Source organism: Mobula hypostoma, chromosome 2 (assembly GCF_963921235.1).
Source record: "Mobula hypostoma chromosome 2, sMobHyp1.1, whole genome shotgun sequence".
Taxonomy (NCBI): Eukaryota; Metazoa; Chordata; class Chondrichthyes; order Myliobatiformes; family Myliobatidae; genus Mobula; species Mobula hypostoma.
In genome coordinates, this window is record NC_086098.1 from 37,494,902 (window position 1) to 37,522,253 (window position 27,352).

A 27,352-nucleotide genomic window follows, 5' to 3' on the forward strand; every position below is an offset into this window, starting at 1 on the left:
TTTATTGCACATTATACAGACGCAATGAATGACTTCAAGGTTAGGTGGAATTTACAAGATGATCGAAGATTAGATCACATGATTGAAGATTTAAGAGAAGATGTCAGTCGAAGAATCCAAAGCAGCATCGAAAGAGAGCTTAGAAAAGTCCAAGGTAGAGCGGGCAAGAAGAAGCCAGTGCCTCCTCAGGAACCTCGGAGATGTGAGCCATCAGAGCAAACAGAACAAAGACGGAGACGGCTAAAAGCCATGTACAAAATGCAAACATTTTCTCCGCATTCAAACGATCCTGACCATGGGCAGAGCACCAGTGAGAATTCATCTTTGGTAAGTGATGAAGATTTGAATCTTCATCCAACAGCAGGTGACAAAGTTAATATTCAAGGTCAATGTCGATTTCATAAATTCTGTACTTGTGATACCTGCAAAAAGAAGTATAAGACCCCAAAGCCTGTAGCAAATCCAATACAGAAAAATACTTCCATTTTCAAAAACTTTGATCTGAAGGAAATCCTTATTATGAAAATGAATAACCCTAATGGGCAAATAACAAAACAGACCATCACAGACAGAGCTGATGAATTGTTGAACCAAGAAATTGAGAAAAATGGTTGTAATGAGGGAGAAACCTTAGAAGCTGTTCAAAATAATACAAACAATGAGAAGCAAGAAAATGCCAATGTGAATAATACACCTGAAAATCAAAAATTAGAGACAATAATGGATCAAAGAGAGGAAGTACCACCAAACAGCAACCATGAATTAGGAGAGAGCTTGGAGGATATTGGTGAGAAGATTAAACAAGTAGATACATGCAATAATGATGAAGAAAATAAAAGTGAAGGAGGAGAATTACCAAAAGTAATATCAATTGACAGGCAAAAAAACAGTGAAGATCAAGGAGATGGGATTTATAATAGAGAAAATCTACAACAACATGACAAAGTGGATCCTCAGTGTGAAGCTGAGGATGCTAAGAATGAAGCAGGTAACAATGAACACAATGATGAAGAAGCATGCCCTATTACTAAGAGATGCAATGGGCAAAATGAAGAAGATAATTTAATGCCCAATAATACAGATCCAGACACTAGGAATTATCGCAAATTGGAAGAACCAGACTCTGACAGTCAATTGGAAGAAAACACAAGTGAGACTGGGGAGAAAGTTGTTAGAAGGGAAGAGATTCAAAATTTAGATATCAATGCTTCAGAATGCTCTGATGAGCCTATAATATCTGATGTTGCAAATGGACTAAATGAAGAGGTACAGGACGTGAATGCAGAATTAGTTGCAAATGAGAGTCTCATCAACCGCCCACAGCTTTCTGGAAAGGAAACATCGGATGATTCCACTAATGCGCACACTGCTGATAATATTCAAAGTAGCACTAAAGAGGCTACAAGCAGCGGCTCAAATAGTTCAGGAAACAAAACTACTCAGATGTACCCAGAAAGCTCATCGGATGAAGACAGAGGAAGTCTAGGCACAAGCCCTGAAGTATCTGAAGATGAGAAAGACACAAAGTGTAATTCAGATCCAGATCCAGATCAGTCAGTTTCCACAAGGAACCAAACAAAGAAACCCAGTTGCAGTGAGTTAAATGAGTTTGACCTGGATTTTTAAGCATTCAGAGATGTGGCTGATCATTATTCTGATCAACATGGTTATGTTAAGTTAAACTACTTCAAATTATATATTAAACAATCAATTTCTCCATGTAGAAAAATAAATGTGTGTTGCAAAGAAAAACCAGTTAATTCAAATTTTGTGTAATTTAAGGGAGCAGTAGGATATTGGTCGAATGTAAGGCTACACGGACAATACAGTCATATTCAGTTTATTTACAAGAAAGTACCCAATGGATGAGGTTGTAACATTTTCTTAAATGTTCTTGTCCCTCTCCCATTCCCTCAGCCCCAGAAGGTAAATACTTTGCATACTTAGTATGGATTTTATTTGTCAAGACATCAACCTCCCTGCTGCTGAGCACAGTCTAGGTCACCAAATAAATAGAAGGCAATGTGAGTGCACTCAGCAATCATAAACAATCAAATGGTTCCAGTTAATAGAAAATCTAATGGCATACCTGATGTGCTGCACCTTTTCATTTCAATTCTGATATGTACCAAATCTTCATACCTATTTGAAACTGCCCATCTCTGCTGATGTTTATCATTCTATCCAAAAGCAGTCGGCATTTCAGAAAGCTTCAAATTTCAGCAGTTCCCAAAACATTTGGAGGTACAGGTAGCCCTATTATAATGTGATAGTTATGTTCCTGATAAACCTTGTCTTATAACAGAACAGGCTGTAGTTGTCTTCAAAGCACAAATATAAACAGGTTTTCCTCATCACAATCATTCCATAACTAATGTGACCTGCATACAAATAGTGTTCTTTCATTCACCTATCGCGTTATAACTAATACATGTTATTGGAGTACATGTTAGAGCAGAACTACCTCTGTCTGCAACCAGCAACTGGAAATAGGGAGGTCTGGTTGTATTAAAATGCATCACTGACAATTTACTTTCACATCTAAACTATTTCTTTCTTTGGATAAAAGAAATCTTAATTTGCTACCTTTAGAAAATTGTACGCTGATCATGATCACGAACAATGATTGCTTCTGTGACTCTGGCTTCTCAGAAACACAGGTATACATGCATCAAGCAGGAATGCACATGACTGGGCAGCATTTGACTCTCTACGCCCTGATTAGTGAATGCAAGTCCCAGCTGAGGTCCAAATAATATATGTCTAAACTCATTAAAAAGGCCAAAGATCTATGAAATCATAAGTCTGTGTGAATATTTTTGGTTTTAGATATCCAGGAGGTCTCTGGCCTTTCAGAGAATAATCCCTACATTAACCCTAACTCACACTCTATGTATCTTATTGGATTTGTCAGCTTGAGACAGGCCAGGGTCTCAGATGTACTGTATCCTCCATGACTCCAAGTTCCAGGGATTCTTTTCATGACCTTAGTAAGGACATTGGAAGGATTGACAGAGCTCTCCCTAGGTGGCATTGTGGATTTCAGAATCAGAATCAGATTCAGAATCTGGTTTATTATCACTGCATCTGTTGTGAAATTTACTTACTGTTGGCTTTACATCAGCAGTACAATACAATACATAATTATAGAGAAACAACTGAGTTACAGTAAGTGTGTGTGTATATATATATAAAATAGTTAATTTAAATAAGTTGTGCAAAACTAGAAATAAAAAAGTAGTGTTCATGGGTTCAATGTCCATTCGGAAATCAGACAGCAGAGGGGAAGAAGCTGTTCCTGAATTGTTGAGTGTGTGCCTTTATGCATTTGTACCTCCTTCCTGATGGCATAATCTGGGTGATGGGGTCCTTAATCTTGGACAGCGCGTTTTTGAGGCATCACTCCTTGAAGGTGTCCTGGATACTATAGAGGCCAGTGCTCATGGTGAAGCTGACTAAGTTTACAACTCTTCACAGCTTACTTCAATATTGTGTAGTAGCTGCCCTCTCCATACCTAATGGTGATGCAGCCAGTTAGAATGCTCTGCGTGGTACATCTATAGAAATTTGAGTATTTTTGGAGGCATACCAAATTTTCTAAAACTCCTAATGAAATACAGCCACTGTTGTGCTTTCTTTGTAGTTGCATTGATATGTTGGGTCCAGATTAGATCCTCAGAGATATTGACATCCAGAATCTTGAAATTGTTCACCTTTCCACTTCCATGAGGACTGGTGTGTGTTCCCTCATCTTACCCTTTCTGAAGCCCACAATGAGTTCTTTAGTCTTACTGTTGAGAGTGCAAGATTGTTGCTGCAACCCCACTCAACTAGCTGATACATCTCGCTTCTGTACGCCCTCTCGTCACCATCCAAAATTCTGTCAACAATGGTTGTATCGTCAGCCAATGTATAGATGGCATTTGAGCTGTGCCTAGCCACACAGTTATGGGTGTAGAGGAAGTAGATATTATTGAGGTCCAAAAGTCGTGTGGCTTATTCACCATAGGATAAATGGTCACTACCTTCAATCAAAAATCTCAAATATTTATAAATCATTCTCATGTTCACAAGAAAATTAACATTCTACACCTTGGGACAATCATACCTTTTTAAAAATGTAATTATATCAGTTGTTGATATAATGGTTGTTGCATTAGGTAATTGTATATGACCTCATGGCATTGAACTTGGTTGTGGACACCTTCCTGTGTAGCCAAAAGAAATCCATTCAACTGGATATTAATTTCCCCATAACTATTGCATAACTAAATACTCTACAAAAGTACGTGCAACACCATTTTAAATGACAAAAAAAATTAGGAGCTTTGCTTTATTTTCATATTTTCTTTGGCTTTTGGATTCCATTTTAAACTCTGTGGAAAGGTTATTGAAAACTGAAACATATACTTCTGTTTATCAGTCTCTATTCAATTGTCTGATGTTTTGAATTTTCATGGTTGGCCCTGGTAGATGTTTGGTTTATATCTTGAGTAAATACCTAATCCCAACAGTTATATTTCACGATATGAGTAAAGTTTTCCATCAAAGGACATAAATTTAATTAACATTAGCACATATATTTTGTGGTTGTGAAATACAGCTTAAACATTTCATTTCATGTTCTTTGATATGCGGCCATAGTAAGCCATTACAATCAAAAGGTAATTTAACAAACAATGCTACTGAATTTGCTTGAATTTCCAGCATCTGCAGAATTCCTGTTGTTTATGCTACTGAATTACGCAGGTTAGAATCTAAACCAATTTGCTTATAGCAAGGTTCCACAAAGGGCAAATAAAATTCTCAATGATTCTGCTTTTGATGTTGTTGTTTTGAGGGAGCTGTCCTGGCCAGTGTTCGAAGAGTTGACTTTTCTCCCAAAGCTTTTGATTCTTTCTTGAATACCTGGAACAGAAATATGGAAACTCTCAATTAACGTATTTTATAGTTGTCACATTATATCAGGACTGCATGATAGTGATTCATTACAAGGCTGAGTTGCTGGTAGGTCTTTTCCCAACTGTTGTGTTAGTTTGGGTGGAAGAGACAGAATTGTAAGAGTGGAACTGGAGAGCCTCACAGAATTTCATCCTCTTAATGTTTAAGCCCTAGCAGTGGTCTTTGTAACCATAATCTCCAAGGCCAACATGCAGGCAATATGAAACAAACTATACTTGAACTGCTTCTTATGAAGAGCAATCTTTGAAGGCTTCTGCTGTCATTTTATCGGCAATTTGCCTGATACAAATGGGGTAAATTTAAAAATGAAACAAAACGGCAAAATGGTTTATTTATTAGGTTAACCAGTCATATTTAATAGAAAATGGCAGCGCGACGCAGCTCGCAGCGGCCACTCTGGTAGTGATGTCTGTTATATATCAAGTAGGGTGCCGTGCACAATCCTGATTTGATGGAGACGGACGTGAGAGCACGGAGGAACATCTGGTGAAACTTCTGAAATGCCTGCTTCGCTGCTGCTGCTACTGTGTGGTCCAGAATCTCCGGAGGAGAAGGCCCCAGGTTCTCGGCTTTGCTTGTTGCTCAGCAGCTGGGGCGGGGTCGAAGCGCTCGGCAGAGGATGGTGCTGGGAGAGGCTGTGTCGGAGGGGCTGGACAGAGGCTCAACGTTTTCAAACGGACTCAGAGTCCGCTGTGGTCGGGTGCTTCCAATGGTGCTGCATCGGCAAGTTGGCGGCACTTGGAGGTTCATGGCAGGGAGAGTTCCTCCCTTCTGCCACCTGCGTGAGATGATGGGTCTATCGGGACTTTGAGACTTTTTTGTTTACTGTGCCCATTGTCTGCTCTTTATCAAATTATGGTATTGCTTTGCACTGTTGAAACTATACGTTATAATTATGTGGTTTTGTCAGTTTTAGTCTTGGTTTGTCCTGTGTTTTCTTGAAATATCATTCTGGAGGAACGTTGCATCATTTTTAATGCAAGCATTTCTAAATGACAGTAAACGAGGACTGAGTATCCTCATAATCTAATCTAATCTAAATTAAGGAAAGAATATGACATGCTAATGTTGCATTTACTACTGTATATCTGTTGTCAAAAGTGCACAATGCTGTCTTAGTTTGCATAAAATGCCAAATTGGAATTCTTGAAATTATATTCATAAATAAAGAATTCGTCTCAATATTTCTTTTGAATAAGCTTCTCTTTGGATGTAGGCAGTTTAGAACAAAGAATGTATGATCACAAAGACTTTGAACTCAGTGTTACTCAAAATGAAGAAAGGTAGCAGTTTTTGGAACCTGAATCACATTTTTCTTGGTTATTAACACCATGAAAGTTTTCATTATTGCATAGAAAATGAACTGTATAACATTCTTACAAAATTAACAATATGCCTAAACAAAGCCTAAGAATAAATTTGTAATTAAGAAACCATAGAAACCATAGAAAAACTACAGCACAGAAACAGGCCTTTTGGCCCTTCTTGGCTGTGCTATTAGAATCAATCGATACATTTTCTAGTTAATACATGGAACTGTATTTTTTTCATAAAAATTGTTGTACTGCAAGTTAGTCAATCAAGATCTGTTTTATTTTAACTCATACTAGAAACATCATTATTTTTAGATCATTTGTTCATTTTTTTTGTGCAGGGACAGTCAGTATTTCCTCATAAGAGCAAGACAACATAAAAATACGGGAGCAGAATTGGCCATTCAGCCCATCGAGTCTGCTATGGCATTCCATCATGGCTGATTTATTTTCCCTCTCAACCTCATTAAAGAAATTCCTTCTCATCTCTGTTCTGAAGGGGCATCCACCTATTCTGGGGCTGGACTGTGCCCACTGGTCCTAGGCTCAACATGCCCTCTGGTTCTAGACTAATAAGGAGGTGGTGTTGAGTCCTCGGCTTGAACTACTGCAGTCGTTCTGCTGTAGCTACTACCTCCACACAGTTGTCCCTTTCTCTGTTTTAACGTAATGTTATCACTGAATGGCTTGCTAAGCCACTGCAGAAGGCAGTGACCACTCTGCGCTGGGTCACTCACCAGGCCAGGCTAAGGATGGCTGAGTCCCTCCAAGGGAGAACCGTAGTGTACCAGATAGGTTTTTAACGTCAGCATTTCTAGACCCGTGCTCAACATTGCTAGGACTATTTTTCACACTCCAGGTTATTAACCAAGTTTAAATTGCATTGCTGCCAGGTTGCAACGTGTACTTGCAGCTCTTGATTTTTTTAAACATTGTCACTGTCATTGTCACGGTAAACATTGTTATTTTAAACCGTTATAGCTCTTTTCCTACTTGTCCAGAAGGTTCCGGCCTGCTGAGGCAGGAACCGCCCCCTATTTTAAACCAATTTCCCTCGGGATCAATAAAGTATGACTATGACTATGACTGCCACTGCCTTACGATATACGTAAGAAACAGCTTAGTTTCCTTGGCTGCACAAGTCTAGGGAAGACACTCTCAAGTCCAGCCAAACTCGTGAGATTGAGGCCGCTCATCCCACCCCAAATCCCAGTTTGTGTGGATGCTGTGTAATTTGCTACCCTGTCACAAAATAACCCACAGTACAGTTCATACAATTAAAGGAATTACATTTGTGAATCTTAACTAAAGGGCTAGTAAAGAATAACAAAAAGATTCTAATTAAACAGTCAAATCTGCACAAGTTGGAGCTCATCGTGAACTTCTCTGTCACTCACGCTCTGGGCCCTCAGTCGGCGTGAACGCCCATACCACCTTCCAAACATCGCTCGCAATCCGTCTCGAACAAACGAGTCTCACACCGGATTGTATGCTATGACCGGTTCTCCCCAGCATCTTCTCTCTTCATCTCCCACCGAACCAAAAACCCAAGACCAACCTTATTGTCCCTTCCGCTAATCGGATGGCCCACATCCCACATCATCCCTTATCTTCAACAATAATCCAAACAGTCAGAAAGCAGAACAGACTGCTCTTGCAAAGCAGGTAAATGAAATAGCTACAGCATAACAGTAAAGATGTGAACGGGGGGATTACACTAATATTTCCATATGCACTCAGTGGCCACTTTATTAGGTACACCAGAACACCTGCTTGCAAATATCTAATCAGCCAATCATGTGACAGCAACTCAATGCATAAAAGCATGCCGACATAGTCAAGAGGTTCAGTTGTAGCTCACACCAACTATAAGAATGGGGAAGAAATGTGATCTAAGTGACTTTGACCGTGGAATAATTGTTGGTGCCAGATAGAGAAGTTTGAGTACATCTGAAACTGCTGATCTCCTGCGATTTTCATGCACACCAGTCTCTAGAATTTACATAGAATGGCGTGAGAAACAACAAAAAAAAATGCAGTGAGCAGCGGTTCTGTGGGCAAATGAAAGATCAGAGGAGAATGGCCAGGCTGGTTTAAACTGACAGGAAGGCGACTGTGACTCAGGTGACCATGTTACAACAGTGGTGTGCACAAAAGCATCTCTGAGCGCACAACACATCAAACCTTGAAGTGGATGGGCTACAACCAACGTACCCCCAGTGGCCACTTTATTAGGTACAAGGTGGAACCAAAGTAGCTGATGAAAATCCACGTGGTCACAGACCACAGCCAAGATCAGGATCAGATCTGGGTCTCTGCAGAACTTAGCCAGAAGCATTAACTGCTCCACCACCATATTGGCCTTGCAGTTTTCTTATTTTATATCTATAATCTTCTATCAGACACTACTTATTTTCTTTTGAAGAGATTGATAAGCATAGAAGGCCAGCTTTGGCAGTGCAAGGCATCTTGTAGTGCCTCAGATGGTTGGCCCTGCTCTTGTACCCGTCAGCTCCAAGTACGCTTATTTTAGCAATTTGTTGGAAGTGAATGATAAAAGTGAGCTGAGGGTGCCAGAGCCATGGAGACCTTGGCAAATAATGGGAACTTACACCTTGATACAGCTTGAACCAAGAGGACAAATTATAAGTTGCAGAAGGAAAAATGTATGACAAGAAAGATAACATTAAATGAAAAAATAAAGGGAAATAGAAACATAGAAAACCTACAGCACAATACAGGCCCTTCAGCCCACAAAGATGTGCCGAACATGTCCTTACCTTAGAAATTACCTAAGGTTATCCATAGCCCACTATTTTTCTGAGAGCCATGTACCTGTCCAAGAGTCTCTTAAAAGGCCCTATCATATCCGCCTCCACTACTGTCACCAACAGCCCATTCCACGCACTCACCACTCTCTTTGTAAAAAATATACCCCTGACATCTCCTCTGTACCTACTTCCAAGCACCTTAAAACTGTGCCCACTCGTGTTAGCCATTTCAGCCCTGGGGAAAAGCCTCTGACTATCCACATAATCAATGCCTCTCATTATCTTATACACCTCTATCAGGTCACCTCTCATCCTTTGTCACTCCAAGGAAAAAAGGCTGAGTTCACTAAACCTATTCTCATCAGACATGCTCCCCAATCCGGGCAACATCCTTGTAAATCTCCTCTGCACCCTTTCTATGGTTTCCACATCCTTCCTATAGTGAGGTGATCAGAATAGAGCACAGTACTCCAAGCGGGGACTGACCAGGGTCCCATATAGCTGCAACATTATCCCTTGGCTCTTAAACTCAATCCCATGATTGATGCAGGCCAAGGTGTATGCTTTCTTAACCACAGAGTCAACCTGCGTAGCTGCTTTGAGTGTCCTATGGACTCAGACCCCAAGATCCCTTTGATCCTCCACACTGCCAAGAGTCTGACCATTAATACTATATTTTGTCATCATATTTGACCTACCAAAATGAACCACTTCACACTTATCTGAGTTGAATTCCATCTGCCACTTCTCAGCCCAGTTTTGCAATCAATCAACGTCCCGCTGTAACCTCTGACAGCCCTCCACACTATCCACAACACCCCCAACCTTTGTGTCATCAGAAAATTTACTAACCCATCCCTCCACTTCCTCATCCAGGTCATTTATAAAAATCACGAAGAGTAGAAGTCCCAGAACAGATCCCTGAGGCACACCACTGGTCACCGGTCTCCATGCAGAATATGGCCCATCTGCAACCACTCTTTGCCTTCTGTGGGCAAGCCAGTTCTGGATCCACAAAGCAACGTCCTCTTGGATCCCATGCCTCCTTACTTTCTCAATAAGCCTTGCATGGAGTACCTTGTCAAATGCCTTGCTGAAATCCGTATACACTACATCTACTGCTCTACTTTCAAAAAAAAATTCAATCAAGTTTGTAAGGCATGACCTGTCTTTCACAAAGCCATGCTGACTATTCCTAATCATATTATGCCTCTCATGCCCCTCCAAATGTTCATAAATCCTGCCTCTCAGGATCTTCTCCATTAACTTACCAACTACTGAAGTAAGACTCACTGGTCTATAATTTCCTGGGCTACCTCTACTCCCTTTCTTGAATAAGGGAACAACATCTGCAACCCTCCAATCCTCCGGAACTTCTCCCATCCCCATTGATGATGCAAAGATCATCGTCAGAGGCTCTGCAATCTCCTCCCTCGCCTCCTGCAGTAGCCTGGGGTACATCTCATCCGGTCTCGGTGACTTATCCAACTTCATGCCTTCCAAAAGCTCCAGCACATCCTCTTTCTTAATATCTACATGCTCAAGCTTTTCAGTGCGCTGTAAGTCATCCCTACAATCACCAAGATCCTTTTCCATGAATACTGAAGCAAAGTATTCATTAGGTACCTCAGCTATCTCTTCTGCTTCCATACACACTTTTCCTCTGTTACACTTGATTGATCCAATTCTCTCATGTCTTATCCACCTGCTCTTCACATACTTGTAGAATGCCTTGGGGTTTTCCTTAATCTTGTCTGCCAACACCTTCTCATGGCCCCTTCTGGCTCTCCTAATTTCTTTCTTAAGCTCCTTCCTGCTAGCCTGATAATCTTCTAGATCTCCATCATTACCCAGTTTTGAACCTTTCATAAGCTCTTCTTTTCTTCTTGACTAGATTTACAACAGCTTTGTACACCATGGTTCCTGTACCCTATCATCCTTTCCCTGTCCCATTAGAATGTACCTCTGCAGAACTCCACGCAAATACCCCCTGAAAATTTGCCACATTTCTTCTATACATTTCCCTGAGAACATCTTTTCCCAATTTATGCTTCTAATTTCTTGCCTGATAGCCTCATATTTCCCCTTACTCTAATTAAACACTTTCCTAATTTGTCTGTTCCTCTCCCTCTCCAATGCTATGGTAAAGTGATCAAAATGCTCTCCCACTGAGAGACCTGACACCTGACCAGGTTCATTTCCCAATACCAGATCAAGTACAGCCTCTCCTCTTGTAGGCTTATCGACATATTGTGTCGAGAAACCTTCTTGAACACACCTAACAAACTCCACCCCATCTAAACCCCTCGCTCTAGGGACATGCCAATCAATATTTGGGAAATTAAAATCTCCCACCACAACAACCCTATCATTATTACACCTTTCCACAATCTGTCTCCTTATCTGCTCCTCAATGTCCCTGTTACTATTGAGTGGTCTATAAAAAACACCCAGTAGAGTTATTGACCCCTTCCTGTTCCTAACTTCCACTCACAGAGACTCCATAGACAATCCCTCCATGTCTTCCTCCTTTTCTGCAGCTGTGACACTATCTCTGATCAACAGTGCCACACCCCCACCTCTTTTGCCTCCCTCCCTGTCCTTTCTGAAACATCTAAAGCCTGGCATTTGAAGTAACCATTCCTGCCCCTGAACCATCCAAGTCTCTGTAATGGCCACAACATCATAGCTCCAGGTACTGATCCACGATCTAGGCTCATCCACTTTGTTTATAATACTCCTTGCATAAAAATAGACACATCTCAAACCATCCATCTGAGCACATCTCTTCTCTATCACCTGCCTATCCTCCCTCTCGCACTGTCTCCAAGCTTTCTCTATTTGTGAGCCAACCGCCTCTTCCTCCGTCTCTTCAGTTCAGTTCCCACCCCCCAACAATTCCAGTTTAAACTCTCCCCAGTAGCCTTAGCAAACCTCCCCGCCAGGATATTGGTCTCCCAGGATTCAAGTGCAACCCATCCTTTTCGTACAGGTCACTCCTGACCCAAAAGAGGTCCCAATGATCCAGAAATCTGAATCCCTGACACCTGCTCCAATCCCTCAGCCACGCATTTATCCTCCACTCACTCTATTCCGACACTCACTGTCACGTGGCACAGGCAGTAATCCCAAGATGACTACCTTTGTGGTCCTGCCTTTCAACTTCCTTCCTAACTCCACGTAGTCTAGTTTTCCTCCTCCTTTTTCCTGCCTATGTCATTAGTATCAATATGTATCATGACCTCTGGCTGTTCTCCTTCCCACTTCGGGATATCATGGACGCGATCAGAAACATCCCGGACCCTGGCACCTGGGAGGCAAACTACCATCTGTGTTTCTTTCCTGCATCCACAGGATTGCCTATTTGACCCCCTAACTATACAGTCCCCTATCACTGCTGCCATCCTCTTCCTTTCCCTACCCTTCTGAGCCACGGGGTCAGACTCTGTGCCAGAGGCACGGCCACTGTTGCTTCCCCCAGGAAGGCTGTTCCTCCCCCCCACCCCCCACAACAGTACTCAAACATTGTTAAGGGGAACAACCATAGGGTACTCTGTAGCATCTGACTCCTGCCCTTCACTCTCCTGACTGTTACCCACTCATCTGTCTCCTGAGGCCCCGATGTGACTACCTGCCTATAGCTCCTCTCTATCACCTCCTCACTTTCCCTGACCAGACAAAGGTCATCGAGCTGCATCTCCAGTTCCCTAACAAGGTCCCTAAGGAGCTGCAGCTCAACGCACCTGGTGCAGATGTGTCCGTCTGGGAGGCTGGGAGTCTCCAGGACTTCCCACATCTGACACTTAGCACAGAACACCGGCCTCACACACGTACTTCCAGTCTGTATTCTGCACAGACAACCTACCTCGCCTCGACCCATTATCACCATATAACCATATAACAATTATAGCACAGAAACAGGCCATCTCGGCCCTTCTAGTCCGTGCCGAACTCTTACTCTCACCTAGAAGGGGACAACAGGGGACAAGCTCTCCTCTACAGTCACTCTGAGCACTGGTGCCCTGCAAGGCTGTGTACTCAGCCCTCTGCTGTACTCACTGTACACCCATGATTGTGTAGCCAAGTTTCCATCAAACTCAATATATAAGTTTGCTGATGACACAACAATTGTAGGCCGTATCTCGGGTAATGATGAATTTGAGTACAGAGAGGAAATTAAGAACCTGGTGGCATGGTGCGAAGACAATAACCTATCCCTCAACGTCAGCAAGACGAAGGAATTGGTTGTTGACTTCAGAAGGAGTAGCAGACCACACGACTCAATTTACATCGGTGGTGCGCAAGTGGAACAGGTCAAAAGCTCTATGTTCCTCGGAGTCAATGTCACAAATGACCTGACTGGGACCAACCAAGCAGAGTCCACTGCCAAGAAGGTCCACCAGCACCTTTAGTTCCAGAGAAAGCTAAAGAAATTTGGCCTGTCCCCTAAAACCCTCACTAATTTTTATAGATGCACCGTAGAAAGCATTCTTTTAGGGTGCATCACAACCTGGTATGGAAGTTGTCCTGTCCAAGACCGGAAGAAGCTGCAGAAGATCGTGAACACAGCGAAGCACATCACACAAACCAATCTTCCATCCTTGGACTCACTTTACACCGCACGCTGTCGGAGCAGTGCTGCCAAGATAATCAAGAACATGACCCTCCCAGCCAACATACTTTTCATCCCTCTTCCCTCCGGGAGAAGGCTCAGGAGCTTGAAGACTCGTACGGCCAGATTTGGGAACAGCTTCTTTCCAACTCTGATAAGACTGCTGAACGAATCCTGACCCGGATCTGGACCATACCCTCCAAATATCCGGACTTGCTTCTCAGTTTTTTTGCATGACCTTACTTTCCATTTTCTATCTTCTATTTATGATTTATAATTTAAATTTTTAATATTTACTATCGATTTGTACTCCAGGGAGTGGGAAGCGCAGAATCAAATATCACTGTGATGATTGTACGTTCTAGTATCAATTGTTTGGCGACAATAAAGTATAAAGTAGTCCCACCGACCTGCACTCAGCCCATAACCCTCCATTCCTTCCCTGTCCATATATCTATCCAATTTAACTTTAAATGACAACATTGAAACTGCCTCAACCACTTCTGCTGGAAGCTCGTTCCACACAGCTACCACTCTCTGAGTAAAGAAGTTCCCCCTCATGTTACCCCTAAACTTTTGCCCTTTAACTCTCAACTCATGTCCTCTTGTTTGAATCTCCCCCACTCTCAATGGAAAAAGCCTATCCACGTCAACTCCATCTATCCCCCTCATAATTTTAAAAACCTCTGTCAAGTCCCCTCTCAACCTTCTACGCTCCAAAGAATAAAGACCCAACTTGTTCAACCTTTCTCTGTAACTTAGGTGATGAAACCCAGGTAACATTCTAGTAAATCTTCTCTGTACTCTCTCTAGCTGAAGCCCCGTTGCGCCAAAGCCTTTCTACTCTGTCGCCCACTCTATAAGGTGTCTCCTTTTAAACTCTTCTCACTGTCCTCACTGGCTGATGTCCACACGCTTGTGCAGTTGAGCCCCAATCAAACCTCTAAAGAAATGTGTATGTACAAAGAACATTCTGATGTTTTAAAAAATCTCTTGATCAGGTCTAAAGGAATGGAGCTTCCTATTATGAGTTCTTCACTTTCAGCTGGTAATTACTGAACGATTTTCTGTAGTGAGTTTAATTTGCAATTAGTAGGTAAATATCCACTCACAATATGGTTAAGAATGGAATGTTTTAACAGAGTTAACAGTGGTAATTAAACTGCAAATTGTAATTAATTTTAAGGTTAGCTTTTCCTCACCACTCATTGCTGATTTATTTGCATGATATTAATTGCATAATGTACATTGGTACTTTGTCAGAAAACTTCAGCACGATGTAACTTTATCAAGAGGAGACTGCGATTCATGAACTCCACACTTTGCAAAGCAGTTTTCAACATTCATTTGAGACACGACCTGTCCTCGTTTGCTCCTGCTTTAGCCTCACCATTCAGCTTAAGCATTTCAGAATAGCCTAGAAAGTATTCATAGCATTTGACAGCTTATTCCGTTCAAAGAGCCAGGGAGGAGGATCTCCCAATAAACTACTGGTATTACAGATGTTCACATTCTCCTTAAATCCAATAAGTCAAATCAGTAACGGCCCATTTTCGATCCAGCTTCTGCTGTGTCCTGCTTTAAACAGTAGAATATTGACACTAAAGTAGATTAGGATACTTGTAGTCCATTGCCAGTATTGTCAATGAAAACGTACAGTGTACACCCTGTGTTTGAATTGGTTGGATTCTAACCCCGGCCCCAGCTCAGTAATCCATCAGGTGGTTTACTGGCTCATGTTCTGCCTTGATAATATAATTAGATGCTGGTTGAGCAGCTAAGCCATGCACCCAAGAGGTAACAACCTCTTTCAAACATCCTGTGGCATTATTGCACCCTGAATTTTAATTCCAACCTCGGCAGGAAGTCACTGTGCTCTTTCTGTCAGTCAGAGGCTGACTGGAAGCAGACTTTAAACTTTCTTTCCGTGTCAGGCAGTGCTGGTATATCTTCCATGACCTAGAATATCCCCTTCTCCACTTGAGTACCTGTGGGCATCCCTTGGTTACCTTAGATATGGACCTTCCTGTCCTAGATTGGGTTGCTCTGTTGCAATCCTCAATATTGATGAGGGTCCAATGTGTCTGCTGTCAGATCAGGAACACTTAACTGAGGAACGGAGGGGGTTGTGGTCAGCCCTGTTACTCCTGCGCTAATCAGAGGAGTTAAAATTGGGGTGGTGCAGTAGCCTAGTGCACAGTGCACTGCAGCCTACATAAGAACATAAGAAATAAGAGCAGGAGTAGGCCATCCAGCCCATCGAGCTGCCTGGCACGTGTCACTGATTTGATTTGACACAAACAAACTATTTCACTGTATGTGTTGATGGATGTGCGACAAATAAAGTTAATCTCACTTTCTTTCTTTCTCGTCTGTTCAGTTTTTATCAGGAATATACTATAAATTAAAATCCAATGTTGCAAAACTCACCTTCACAAGGTGACACTAATGATTGCACCATGCGGGCAGTTCCAGCATATTTGCAGCAACCATCTGTTGCGATTATGTGAGGTGCCACCAAACCTGCACCAATAAATTCTGGATGCAGGAATTTCACCAGTCAGTATCCTGGCTTTGGAGTTTTACGGGGCAGATGGTGAAGACCCATGTCGTGTCGCCCACTGACCTCGGTGATCTATGTCATCCCAAACTGCCTGATCTCAGTAACATTCAGAATTGCTGTCAGCTTTACAGCCACAATCATTGCTGCATCCCCAAAGAAAACATCTTGGCTGCCGATGAAGGAAACCACGTCCATCACTGTCACTGGTTGTGCAGAGAATTCATGCAACTCACTTACTGATTCTCAACTGTGGGATTGCGTGCATTAAAACAGGAAATGCTGGAAATATCCGAGTCAGGATATGGAGAGACAAACAAAGTACACATTTCAGATTAATAACCTTTTATTTGAACTAGGAAAACTTTTCAGAGCATTTTCCAGTTCAGGTATAAAAGGTTATCAGCTTGAAACACTAACTCCATTGACACCGACTAACCTGCAAAGTATTTCCAGCATTTTTTGTTGTTAATTCAGCATCTGCAGCTTTTCAGCTTTTTGATCCAGATGTGGATGGTACAGTATATTTAGTTTTGGCTTCTCTCCTCTTGACCAGCCTGGTCTGACCACTATGTTCCTCAGGGATGTCAACATTTCCTTACCAAATTATTCTTAGAATACATTTTTTTTTGTAGAGGACAGCAACTATTTTAAAAACCTGGTAACTGTGTTACAGTGTAATTAAATCACATTCAGAAGTTCTGCAGAAACATCACTTCACACAAACGGGATCCCACCACCAAGCACATCTTTCCCTCCCCCCGCTCTTTCTGCTTTCCGCAGGGATCGCTCCCTATGCAATTCCCTTGTCCATTCATCCCCCCCCACCCCTTCCCACCGATCTCCCTCCTGGCACTTATCCGTGTAAGCGGAACAAGTGCTACACATGCCCTTACACTTCCTCCCTCACCACCATTCAGGGCCCCAGACAGTCCTTCCAGGTGAGGTGACACTTCACCTGTGAGTCGGCTGGGGTGATATACTGCGTCCGGTGCTCCTGGTGTGGCCTTCTATATATTGGTGAGCCCTGACGCAGACTGGGAGACCATTTCACTGAACACCTACATACTGTCCGCCAGAGAAAGCAGGATCTCCCAGTGGCCACACATTTTAATTCCATGTCCCATTCCCATTCTAATATGTCAATCTATGGCCTCCTCTGCTGTAAAGATGAAGCCACACTCAGGTTGGAGGAACAACACCTTATATTCCTCCCCTTCTTACCCCATCCCTTATTTATTTTTATCCCCCCTCTTTTTTCTCTCTCTCTCTCTGTCCCTCTCACAATCACTCCGTGCCTGCTCTCCATCTTCCGCTGGGCTCCCCTCCCTCTTTCTTTCTCCCTAGGCTTCCTGTCCCATGATCCTCCCCCTTCTCCAACTCTGTATCCCTTTTGCCAATCAACTTTCCAGCTCTTGGCTCCATCCCTACCCCTCCTGTCTTTTCCTATCATTTCGGATCTCCCCCCTCCCCCTCCCACTTTCAAATCTCTTACTATCTCTTCTTTCCGTTAGTCCTGACCCAAAACGTCAACTGTACTTCTTCCTATAGATGCTGCCTGGTCTGCTGCGTTCCACCAGCATTTTGTGTGTGTGTGTTGCTTGAATTTCCAGCATCTGCAGATTTTCTCGTGTTTGCGTTTTTAACTTCACACAAAATATTATTTCTTCCTGTCTCTGAGGCATTCATTTTGACTCCATTTTTTTGGAGGTGATTCCTTCAAGAACTGGGAACCTAACACACGAACAGAAAAACGGTGGGGACCACTATATTAAGTGAGCTCTTCCACATTTTTCTAATATGATGTCATGACAGGATTGGGGTTGGAAATTTCTGCCTTACCATTTCCATCCTCCCCTCCCTCCTAACTCCATTGTCAGATAAACTAATAATAATTCTAAATGTGCTGTCTTATTAAAGGTGAAACTTATGAGGAAAGAACACATGTAGAGTGTTAAGAGAAACAGAATTTAACTTTCCTTCAAATATTGTCCGACTAACACTGCAGAGATCTTCAGACCATTCCAGAGCTTCTAAAGAGGTATGAGAGCCTGACATCTTCTGGGCTAATTGTGCATATTTGTTTTGGAATTAGGATTAGAAGATTAACCTCAGATATCCTTCCCTGTGACGAGGGAAGGTCAATTATCCCTGTACCATTATCTGGCCTGATTAGCTGCATTGTGACTACTTCATATTAGAGAATAAATTACAGAAGTGTATTTAGAAGAAATAGATGAGCTGAACCTAGTATCCATTATTTTTAAAGGGCATATACTTTAATATTATTGATTTTTAAATAATATTTAATATTGATTTAATACAAAAGGGAGGAAATAACCCCATGATTCTCCCACTAATTAGAAGAGCTATGGAAACACTGGTAAATCAGAATAGATATGTCTTCTGTGATTTCAGAGGCTATTGAAATGAAGTTGGAATGTTATTTAATGTGTTTTTACTGCTGTCATTTAGTTTGTTGAACGAGATGGAAAGCTTATCTTAATAAGGTAAAACTAACCCTTCAATACACTTCTTAAGTATTTCCATTATAAGTTCCGAGTAGAATATTTTTAATGAAAACTGTCTCATGTAGGTATTTGGCTTCTGGTTGATGTTATTTTCCTCAGTTCCTAATACGTGTTGCCAGAGGAATTTGATTTATTGAATTTCCACCCCCTTAACCGGCACTGCAAATATTTTATGGGGATGAAAGGCCCAGTGCCTTTCTCCACACCCTGCAACCTCCTATAGCCAGCCTACCTGAGTTCAAGGCAACCCTAATGGATTCAGCCAGACACTCTCCGATTCCAAGGAACAATTCTGTTTCCATCTTAAAGCAGGACCTGAACACATTTAGAGGAAAAGAAGTGACAATCCAGGAATATCTACAGCTGGTAAAATATGGGCCTGGCAGTGGGAAACCATGGCAATTTTTAATTTCAGCAACTTCCCTTGCTGACTAGAGTTGTCTCCAACAGATTTGGGCACATCCCATGCACTGGCACAAGTCCTGGAGACAGTCTTATTATTTCAATGGCCTTACTCTCTTCAGGCCTGCCAACATTTGGACCTCTGCTGAATGACTGGCCAAAGATGAAAGTAGCATTGAAAAGACCCAAGGCTGGGGTACTGAAGGCAGATGGTGTGTGGCCAATCAATGTTTTTTTAAATTAATTGGATGTTGATTGTAATGCTTCATGTAGATTGATGGTAGGATATCTTTCTCCCCAACCTTCATAAGACAAGCGGTCCATTGCTTTAGGGAGGAAAATGCAATGTGTTTCATGAAGCCCTAAGGAAAAGAGGCCCCTTGAATTTCATAAACAGATGATTTGGTGTGCTCGATGCACCCAGCACTGCTCTAGGATCTATTCCAATATTGTTCATGTTATTGGAACAACCTAAAAGACAAAGCTGTTTTTTATTCAGCAGTGCTGCAACTCACATTGGCAGAACTAAAGTCCTGCATCACAACATTTCAAAAGAAGTGTCTACGAAGATAATGGTGGTGGTCCTCCAAAATTCTATACAGAGGACATTTCTTATGGATTGAAATGAATCAAGGACAACCTCACTGTTGCGTTCACCAGCAACTTTTATGTGTGTTGCTTGAAATTCTGGCATCTGCAGATTGCCTCGTGTTTGCAACCTCACTGTTGATTATTTAACTGAAGGTTGCAACGAACAGGAAGAGGAATCAGGGGCTGGGTGAATCGAACTTTTAAAAGGCTTTTGATGTCACATGAGTTTACTAAACAAAATTTGAGTATACGGTATTGGGGCAATACACTGGTATGGAGAGATAATTGATTAAATGACTGAAAGATAGAATGTTGGAATAAATAGGATCAGAATCAGAATCAGGTTTGATATCAAAGACATATGTCGAAAGTTCTTTCCATGAATTTTGGCAGTGCGAAATATAAAAACACTATAAATTACAGAAAGAATTCTATATTAAAAATTAAATTAACTGAGTAGTGTAGAAAGGGCGCAAATATCATGAGGGGACGTTCATGGGTTTCTTCATCATCCATTCAGAAATCTGACTGCAGAACGGAAGAAGCCATTCCTGCAACACTGAGAGTGCATCTTCAGGCTCCTGTACCTCCTCCCTGATGGCAGCAGATGAGAAGAGGAATGGACAAGCAGGGTGTTGTTTTTAATGGTGAGAAGTAGAAAGTGTTAAAAGGGGAAGGTGTGGAAGGATGGGGACCTGAGTATTTTTGTACATGAATCAAGTTGATGGGCAAGTTCACCGATGACACGACGGTGGTGGGGCTTATCACCAACAACAATGAGACAGCCTACAGAGAGGGGGTGGGAGAGCTCAAGGCCCCGTGCCAGGGAATAACCTTTTCCTCAATGTCAACAAGATAAAGGAGATGGTTGTCAACTCCAGGAGAACACACACCACTCACATTCCTCTTTACATTGGTGGCACAAGAGTAGAAACTGTGAGTGGTTTCAATCTCCTGGGGGGGGGGGCACATCTCGCGCAACATCTCATGGTCCCAGAACACATTGCACACAATCAGGAGAGCTCACCAACACCTCTAATTTCTGAGGAGGTTGAAGAGAGCTGATCCATGCACATCTGTAGGCGCATCATTCTACAGATACACGGTACGGAGCATCGTTACAAGCTGCATCGCTGCTTGGTACAGAAACTGCACGGCAGCAGACAGGAGATCAAAACTGCCGAACGCATCACTGACACAAGCCTACCCGCCATCAAGGAAAAGTATATGAAAGAGTACCAGAAAAGGGCCAGTAACATCATGAAGGATCCCACCCATAAAATCATAAGATATAGGAGCATAAGTAGGCCATTTGGCCCATCGAGTCTGCTCTGCCATTTCACCGTGGCTGATCCATTTTCCTCTCAGCCCCAAACCTCCTGCCTTCTCCCCATATCCTTTCATGCCCTGACTAATCAGGAATCTGTCAACCTCTGCCTAAAATATACTTCAAGAGTTCCTTTACCTTAAGTTCTCTAATCAATTTTGGTTCATGGCACAACACCCAGTCCAGAATAGCTGATCCCCTAGGGATCTCTACCATGAGCTGCTCAAAAAAGCCATCAAATTCCTCCTCTTGGGATCCAGTACCAATCTACCTGCATATTGAAAACCCCCATGACTACCATAAATTGCTCTTTTTTCATGCATTTTCTATATCCCATTGTAATCTGTAGACGCAAACAACAGGAATTTTGCAGATGCTGGAAATTCAAGCAACACACATCAAAGTTGCTGGTGAACGCAGCAGGCCAGGCAGCATCTCTAGGAAGAGGTACAGTCGACGTTTCAGGCCGAGACCCTTCGTCAGGACTAACTGAAGGAAGAGCCAGTAAGAGATTTGAAAGTGGGAGGGGGAGGGGGAGATCCAAAATGATAGAAGACAGGAGGGGAAGGGATGGAGCCAAGAGCTGGACAGGTGATTGGCAAAGGGGATATGAGAGGAGGTCCGGTGAGGAAGACAAGGGGGAGGAACCCAGAGGATGGGCAAGGGGTATAGTCAGAGGGACAGAGGGAAAAAAAGGAGAGTGAGAGAAAGAATGTGTGTATAAAAATAAATAACGGATGGGGTATGAGGGGGAGGTGGGGCATTAGCGGAAGTTAGAGAAGTTGATGTTCATGTCATCAGGTTGGAGGCTACCCAGATGGAATATAAGGTGTTGTTCCTCCAACCTGAGTGTGGCTTCATCTTTACAGTCGAGGAGGCCGTGGATAGACATGTCAGAATGGGAATGGGACGTGGAATTAAAATGTGTGGCCACTGGGAGATCCTGCTTTCTCTGGCGGACAGAGTGTAGGTGTTCAGCAAAGCAGTCTCCCAGTCTGCATCGGGTCTTGCCAATATATAGAAGGCCACATCAGAATACTCTCAATGGTACATCTATAGAAGTAACCGCCTGTTTTAGGTGACAAACCAAATCTCCTCAAACTCCTAATGAAATATAGCTGGAGTCTTGCCTTTCTTACAGCTGTATCAATATGTTGGGACCAGATTAGATCCTCGAAGATCTTGACACCCAGGAACTAGAAACTGCTCACTCTCTCCACTTCTGATCCCTCTATGAGGATTGGTTTTTGTTCCCTTATCTCAGCCATCCTGAAGTCCACAATCAGTTCTGTGGTCTTACTGACGTTGAGCACCAGGTTGTTGCCGCGACACCACTCCACTAGTTGGTATATCTCGCTCCTGTACGCTCTCTTGTCACCATATGAGATTCTGCTGACAATGGTTGTATCATCTGCAAATTTATAGATGGCCTTTAAGCCTTGCCACACAGCCATGGGTGTAGAGAGAGTAGAGCAGTGGGCTAAGCACACATCCCTGAGGTGCATCAGTGTTGATTGTCAGTGAGGTGGAGATGTTATTTCCAACCTGCACAGACTGTGGTCTTCCGGTTAGAGGGCTGAGGATCCTGTTGCAGAGGGAGGTACAGAGGCCCAGGTTCTGTAACTCTGGGAATGATGGTGTTAAACGCCAAGCATTAGTTAATGAACAGCATCCTGCCAGGTGTTTATCTTGCTCAAACTTGATTTCGCTCAGGCCTGATAAGCCAAATCCACTCCAAATCTGGCCCACTCACACAATGGCCGTTCCCCTTGCCCCTGCCTTATTTTTATTCACCCTTTCTAATGAATCCCGTTCACTGATTGGGTGCAGTCCAACTTTGAAAACTGCCGCGAAGAGAGAAAATGGAATAGTGTGAACAACGGATCGGCTGTTGGCAGTTTCTGTACTCAGATCGCTTTCTCTCTCTCTCTCTCTCTCTCGATGGTGGGGGAGAGTTTGCTGTAGACTCTCGAGCCGAAGAACTTGCGGAAAAAAAGTGTTGTGGCAGGCTATAACATTGCAATCAGTGAGTTTTTTTTGTTTTATTAGTCTGAATGGTGGTGCTGGCTCGAAGGGCTGAATGGCCTTCTGCACCTATTGTCTATTGTCTCCTCGCTCACTGTGTGACACTGCTCTGCACTTGATTAGGGAGAGGGAGAGAGGGAGGGAGAGAGAGAGAGAGAGAGAGAGAGAGAGAGCCTGTGGCATGTCGAATTATCAGTTGAACGATTCGTTTTGCTGTACTACAGATCACAGTCTTTCCTGGTTGCTTCGCTATTGCTTGCTTGGTAAGTGGGGGGTGCTGAAGCTTTTTGCTGTAGTAAGTGGGGGAGGGGGAGGGTTGATGCTTTGTTGCTGCTTATGCGTGGGGGGGGAATGGGGGGGCTTTTGGGGTTCCAACTTTTTATTGTCACTCATTTTTGGGGCACCATTCTGTTTCCATGGATGTCTGTGAAGAGCAAGAATTTCAGGTTGCGTATTGTACCCACTCTGATGTTAAATGGAACAATTGAACTATTGAAGCACTGCTTTTCTAAACCCTCAGTATGAACCTCTGTGAAATCTCCACTCCTTCTCTTGCTCCTGCTCACCGACTGGGCTCAGTCCGACTCCGAAATCTGCTGCTTTTTTTTCACCCACCCTACCCTCGGATTGTTTGTCCCTCTCCCGTCAGGGAGGTGGCTGCAAGACACCCACGTCACGACCAGAAGACTCAAAAACAGTTACTTTCCACCCTCTAACCCGCCCCCTCACACCCCCAACCACCATAATTTTATCAGTCACCTTACGCAGAGACATTCCTGTGTCCAGTGTCACTTTACGTACATACAATCGATCTATGTATATAAGCTATCATATATATTCATATATCAGTCTCTGCTATTTCTGTGGATTCATCACTGCACGGAGAAGGGGAATCTACTAAATGGGCAAGAGTTTGCTCTCCAAATTGTACTGTCCTGGCTTGTGTATCATGTTGGCAACTGGGACACGACCTCCATGGTCGACCCCGGACAGTGGAGGACCTCTATATTCATTGTGTCTTGTTTTATTAGTGTTGTCGCGTGGCCAAGTGGTTAAGGCATTCATCTAGTGATCTGAAGGTCGCTAGTTCGAGCCCCAGCCGAGGGAACGTGTTGTGTCCTTGAGCAAGGCACTTAATCACACATTGCTCTGCGATGACACCGGTGCCAAGTTGTATGGGTCCTAATGCCCTTCCCTTGGACAACATCGGTGGCGTGGAGAGGGGAGACTTGCAGCATGGGCAACTGCTGGTCTTCCATATAACCTTGCCCAGACCTGCACCCTGGAAACCTTCCAAGACGCAAATCCATGGTCTCATGAGACTAACGGATGCCTATATTTATTATCATTGTGTTCTTTATCTTACTGTGTTTTGTTTTGGGCTGCATTGGATCTGGAGTAACAATAATTTAGTTTTCCTTTACACTTGTGTACTGGAAATTACATTAAACCACCTTGAGCCTTGAATCGTGAGGTAGAGGAAGCAATTGAGAACCTGAATGCAAGAGTTTGAATGTCCTGACTGGAGTTATCTTGTTTCAGCCCTTTGGCAATATTGCTTACAGGTCCCATCCCCTTCGCACTGTGGTCGATGGGGTAAGTGCAGGAATAACACTTTTCCTGGATGAGGTTTTTAGAACCAGGCATCACAGTCTCAAAATAGAGCATCAGGAAACAGATGCAGGAAAACACATCACCTAAAGATTTTGAAATTCTTCACCCATAGGCTATTGGGACCATGTCGCTGAGTATATTCAAGACAGAAATGGATTGATGTTTAGATTTTAAGGAAATTAATGAATATGGAACGTGGACTAATTTCGTTGACTTTATTGAATGGTGGAGTGGGCACAAGAAGCTGAAAGGCACTTCTGTGTTTCTTTTTCTTACGTTGATATGATGCTGAAATACGGCAGAGAAAATTCAATCTTTGGCATGTGGCGACTATAGGAAGAAAACAAAATGCTGGCCAGATAATATTTAAAGAGAGTGGACTATGCCCAGTCAAAGGGTGATTACTATTCCTCTGATATTTAGGTTTGAGGTAAATGATTTCATTTATATTATTCAGGCCACTAAAAAGAGCTATACTTCCCCAAGCTTAGATTATTAGATTATTAAGACACGCATTTAGTAATGCATGCATTAAGAAATGACATAATATTCCTCCGGTGTGATATCACAGAAACACAGGACAGACCAAGACCGAAAAACTAACAAAAACCACATAATTATAACATATAGTTACAACAGTGCAACAATACCATAACTTGATGAAGAACAGGCCATGGGCACAGTAAAAAAGTTCAGTCTCTTGAAAGTCCCACATTTCACGCAGACAGGAGAAGGAAGAAAACTCTCCCTGCCATGCCCGACCACAGTCCGACTCTGAGTCATCCGAAAACTTCGAGCCTCCGATCAGCCCTCCGACACAGAGTACCGAGCACCATCTTTGCCGAACGCTTCAACCCCAGCCTCGGTCGCCAGCAGCAAAGCCAGGGATTTTGGGTCCTTCCCTCCAGAGATTCTCAATTGCACAGTAAACCGGGCATTTCAGAAGTTTCTCCAGATGTTTCTCTGTGCTTCCCACGTCTGTCTCCATCAAATCAGAATTGTGCACGGCATCCTACTTACAAATACGATATCATTTCACCGGAGAGCTGCGCGCACTGCGTCACGCCGCCATCTTCTCCTCCCGCTATAGCTTCTTCCAGTAAAGCTTAGAAGAGCCAGGCCATTGGTGTTGGCTTCTGTTCAGGCTACTTGGAGAATGTAAATAAAACATTGCAACACACACAAAATGCTGGAGGAAGTCAACAGGCCAGGCAGCATCTAGGAAAAGAGTACAGTCAATGTTTCAGGCATTTTGTGTGTGTTGCTTGGATCTCCAGCATCTGCAGATTTTCTCTTGTTGTAAATAAAATGTTGATGTTCTCTGGTGCCTGGTGGTAAGCCACAAAGCACATTCCTTTGCTTTGGTAACTTTGAGGCTAGCTTGTACTAACTCAAAAACTGAACACCGTATAGAGTATTCATTCCTATGTATAGAGTACTGATGCCTACACCACGAGCTATCGCCTTGACTTTGACTAATAGGATAGAGAGTTTATCCCTTAACTAACACACTAAATCAAGTTGTAACTTCCAGTTCACCTTATATTGGACAGAGGCCCATATCTCAGATTTACAAATATGTGAATTAATTTAGTACAAAAGTAGCAAATTAATTTGGAGAATGACTGCTGAGGAAGATAGTCAAAAGATGGAAGATGGCTTAATGAACTTGCAAATGTTAAGATAAATATCGGGAGCAACTTGCACTGAAATTAAATCATATTCTTGATTTCACCAGTCATGAAGCTGGAACATATAATCTGTGTGACTTCTTATATTTTGTGTCCAGATAATAAATTGCATTTGATGTCCGACCAGATATTGCCCACCAGTTCCTACAGCTGCATTGGTGAGATTTGTACGTACCTGTCAGCTGGAGAGAGTCGAGCTCTGTGATGTGGATTAGTAAAGTTAGTACTGATCTCTGTGCTTTGATCATTTTCTTCGGATGCAAACAATGGTTCCAAGAATTGAAATAGTAAATAATATTACATTAATTTCCTCTCTCAATGCATAATCTGCTAAAAAATGAGGACTGAAGCTCCTTGATCAGGGAGTTTTCTATTTAAGTACAATCAGCTTTTCAGTCAACAAGACCAGGAATCATTTTCATTCAATATGAACCATACTGAATTATCCAACCTCAATTGGTTCAAAGATGCATTGTGGTCGCAGAGACCACTGGGTATTGAGGAGGAATGAAAGACTATAATGCAAACCAATATTAGGTAATGTGTTTTAACTCCTGAATAGTTCTGATGGTTAGGAGTTGTCAGGTCAGTGGAAGTATACATTGCATCAGTTAACTGTCCAAATAATCTTCTCTATTTCTGATCGGATGTACTTACACTTATCCTGGGGATTAAGCACATGGAGAAAATAGCTGACATCTATTATCTCAACATCTTAAACCTTTATGTTCCTACAAATCTTTTGCCATTTAGCAGCCTGATGTAAGACTTTTTAAAACTCTATTAAGCAGAGTTAATACATTTCCAGAGTTGGTGGTAATTTCTCAGCCACTTCAACAAACTTCTAATCATTTTGAACAGCTGCAAAAGATTTTCATACTGACATTGTTCTGTTTATCTTTTCATAACTAAGCTTCTTATTTCCAACATCACATTAGTGGTAACTTTTGTAC

At 42.6% G+C, this 27,352-nt stretch overlaps 1 long non-coding RNA gene and 1 other non-coding gene across 2 annotated transcripts in view; one reads left to right on the forward strand and one right to left on the reverse strand.

Annotated features, from left to right (window-relative positions):
* Window positions 1-4,598: 4,598 nt before the first annotated feature.
* The window catches only part of LOC134358561 (uncharacterized), a 62,400-nt gene continuing 39,646 nt past the window's right edge, over window positions 4,599-27,352 (reverse strand). The window contains exon 4 of the long non-coding RNA XR_010020897.1: window positions 4,599-4,908. This is a non-coding gene — a long non-coding RNA (uncharacterized LOC134358561). The remainder of the gene's footprint in view (window positions 4,909-27,352) is intronic.
* On the forward strand, window positions 7,246-7,307 carry LOC134343165 (U7 small nuclear RNA). The gene has a single exon (XR_010017205.1). It is a non-coding gene; the product is annotated as a U7 small nuclear RNA (small nuclear RNA).